We start from the raw sequence: 3,722 nt of genomic DNA on the forward strand, positions 1-3,722 counted from the left end.
AGAATCAGCTGAGAAAGCGGGCGGCCGCCGGCCGGACTGTTTTGTTTCAGGGTTGGGGCGGCTCTGGCACCTGTGGCATCATCTCGCGGGGTTCAGCCCGGCTGCGTGCGCAGCCAGGGTCATCCAGGGCCTCTGAGCAATGACCTGCGCCGACCCAGGTTGCTCTTCCACAATTTTTCGAAATGTCTTCTCCTTTCCCCTCCCCTATCTGCCCGCCTTTTTTTTTTTTTTCTGGCACCTTCCAGTGTCGCTCTCTTCGCAGCCGGTGTTCTACAGCCGTGGTTTGCACCCACTGCACCCTTTCCTTCACCGCCCTCCCACTCTAAACCCGCCAGCGTGACTTCCGTTGCCTCAGAGCTACTGAAATTGCGCTTTCAGAGGTCACCCACGGCCACGATATTGATTTCTCGTTCTCCTTTGTATTGAACTTTGCAGTCCTCTTTCATAATCGTCTTTCTGCCCTTTGAGAAGCAAACCTGTCTCAGGAAGCAGACCGAGATGGTACAAGTCTGAGCTCCGCCCCTTACTGGCTTCCTGTAAGAAACAGTTGCCCTTCTTGGTTCTCGTGATCGATCACCTGCTGCTTTCTCAGGGACTTCGGCCAAAGAATAGCCACCTTTCCTTCTGTTATTCAACCTTTGCTAGTCTACCGGCTTCCCCGCTTAGTATATCAACGTGCTGGCCTGGCCGGCCTGGCTGAGTGGTTGAGCATCGATCTATGAACCAGGAGGTCATGGGTTCGATTCCTGGTCAGGGCACATGCCCTGGTTGTAGGCTCCATCCCCAGTGTGGGACATGTCGGAGGCAGCCAATGGATGATTCTCTCTCATCATTGGTGTTTCTGTGTGTGTCTCTCTCTCCCTTTCTGAAATCAGTAAAAATATATTTAAAAAATAAATCAATAAACATGCTTAAGTCTCTCATTTCTTTAAAAAGATATATGCATGAACATGTACACAGACAATGGGGTGGTGAGGGCCTTGGGGGGGCAGGGGCAGGAGGGGGCTGGAAGAGATTAATGGGGGGGAAAGGAGGACCTATGTAATAGTTTCAACAATGAAGATTTTTTTTTAAATAAGTAAGATTTCTCTCCTTAAATCCCTCTCCAACGGGTGATTCCAATGGTCTCTTACCCTGTGGACAGGCTCTCAACCCTTTCCTGTCTAGCTTCTATTCCAATCATTCACCGGAAGCAGCTCTAATCTGTCACAGACAAGCTTCAGTCATCCTATTACAAGACTTGATTCTAGCGTTTGGCACTACTGCCCACACCTTCAACCAAGTATGCTCTTCCCTCTGCTTCTCCTCCTTTATCCAACTCTCAAATCTGAGTCCTCTTCCTGAGTCCCCCCCATATACTGTCTTAGGTGACCTCATCCTCTTCCAGGAGCCTCACATACCGTCTGCCAAAGACTGTCCATCCCGTAACGCAAATCTAGATCTTGCTCTTGAACTCTAGATTCATAGTTCTAACTGCCATTGCTACAGTTTCATTTGGATGAATGGGGCATGTCAAACTCAACCTGTATATTACAGCCCCTCCAAAACCTTCCTCCCTTAGCCCTGGGATCAGTAAAGGGCATCCTGTTCATCTGCTGAGTTCAAGCCAGAAACCTAGCATGTCTCTGACACAAATCAGAATCACCTAGACCCCTGTGCCTTAAAAAATGGGATTGTGGCCACTCTCCATTCCTATGGCCTCTTTTCCACACCCTGCTCCAGTCTAGCCACCTACATCTCTTGCTTGAAGTGCTGCACATAACTACCATCCAGGTCCTACAAAACTGTTCTCTCCAATTCAGTTGCCATACTGCAGCCACAGTCATTTTAAAAATACAAATCTGACCAAGTCACTACCCTGCTTGAATTCCTTCAGTGGCTTCCCTTTGCCTACTGAACACAGTCTAAGCTCCTTATCATGGAGACCAGGCCCTCCACCATCTGGGCTTGTCATTCTCTCCAGCGTCCCTATCGCTCTGCACTCCAGCCATATTAATCTTTTTTATATTAGTCTTTTTTTCTCTTTTTTTTTTTCTTTTCTGGGCTCTTTTCTCTCTTTTTTTCCTACTGTAGGCTCTCACCTCAAGTTATTGACACACACCATTCCCCTTCCCTGGAATTCTGTCACCCACTCCTCCTACCTAATTGCAATAACATTTTCTGATATATCATATTGTAATTATTTGTTTAATGCCCATGTAAGGTCTTGTGCAGGTGGGGACCATGTCTGTCTTATTTACCTCCAGCTTTTCCCTTCCTTCCCTAGCACCAGCACAATGTCTAGAATGCAGTGGTACTCATTCAATATTTAATGAAGAAATAATGAATATGTGTGTAGTCCCAGGATAAGTTCCTTAATGTTTTTGGAATCAAATCCTGGCTCATCCACTTACTAGCTATGTGAGTTTGGGCAAATGGTTCATTCTTGTGCCTCGATTTTCCCATCTGTAATGTAAAGATGATAATAGCACCTGCATCATAGGTGATCATTATTGTGATAATTAAATTCATTCATGGAAAGCATACTTGACACAATGTTTGGCACATACTGTTAATTGAAATGTTGTCTATTACTAGCTTTTACATGCATATCTCATTCTTGTGTCAAATACATTTCAAGATTGAGTTTATCATTTCCCTGCTCTTATGCTGGCCCTATACATGATACCAAAATCTTGGAATTATTTACTCATAGCCTATATTTATCACCCACCAAATGTGGTAATTTTTTAGTTTAAAATGTCCTCATATCCTTCCTTTCTACTCATACTGAGCTTTCTTTAGGCCCCTTCTCTTCACGTCTTAGTTACTTTGCTAACTTCCTAGGAGCTTTCTGACTGCAGACCCACTTCCCGAATTCACCTGTGCCCCACCTGTCAGACCAGTGGGCCTCAGTTATTAAATCACGTGTTCCCCTTGACTTCTCTCCTGGCCTCAGTTTTCACTTCACTTTGTCCATTCACTCATTCATTTAATCATCCAGGCATTCAAGTGCAATTGATCTTATTAAACATTTTGGATATACTTCAGATTTGAAACTAGTCCCCCAATTTCATATATTCTACTCTAGCATCTCCGTAAACCATAGAAATGAACTAGAAATGTCAAACTTTTAGCATCTTTTGTCTCTGGGACTTAGAAATTACCTTAGTTTTTTACTCCGTTTTTCAATTGAAAGATATGGTCAATATTGGGGAGATGAAAGTAGAGAAGAGCACGTGGATATAACTTGACAAAGTATAAGAGTAAGTGCCTGGAGAGGTCCAGAAAAGGCGGAGGTCTCTTGTGATGATTATAAAAGGCTTCAAGGAGAAAGTGATATTTGAGAACTTTCCTCTAACCATGGCTTCCTTTTCCTGTTATTTTTCTCTCTTCCTTCCACTGTTGAACCTAATGTTCACTCTCGCTACAACCTCAAGTTCCACAAACCCTACTCTGGTGCATCACCTCTCATGACTCAGTTTGCTTTCCTATCTAACCCTAAGGTCATGGTGACCTTTCTCTTTAATTCTAAAAATATCTGTTGAGCGCCTGCTTTGTGCCATGTACTCTCAGAAACTGGGCATCAGTGCTATCAATGTTATCAATGCTCGTGAAATAATCTTGTGATTTGAATTGTACTTTCCAAATAGTTTTCCAAAGGAGAAGAGGGGAGCACCGATCTGTTACAACTATTCCTGATCTGTTTACCAGTGACGGTTCCCACATAGGTTAATATATTT

Source organism: Myotis brandtii, unplaced genomic scaffold (assembly GCF_000412655.1).
Source record: "Myotis brandtii unplaced genomic scaffold, ASM41265v1 scaffold43, whole genome shotgun sequence".
In the NCBI taxonomy this organism is placed as follows: Eukaryota; Metazoa; Chordata; class Mammalia; order Chiroptera; family Vespertilionidae; genus Myotis; species Myotis brandtii.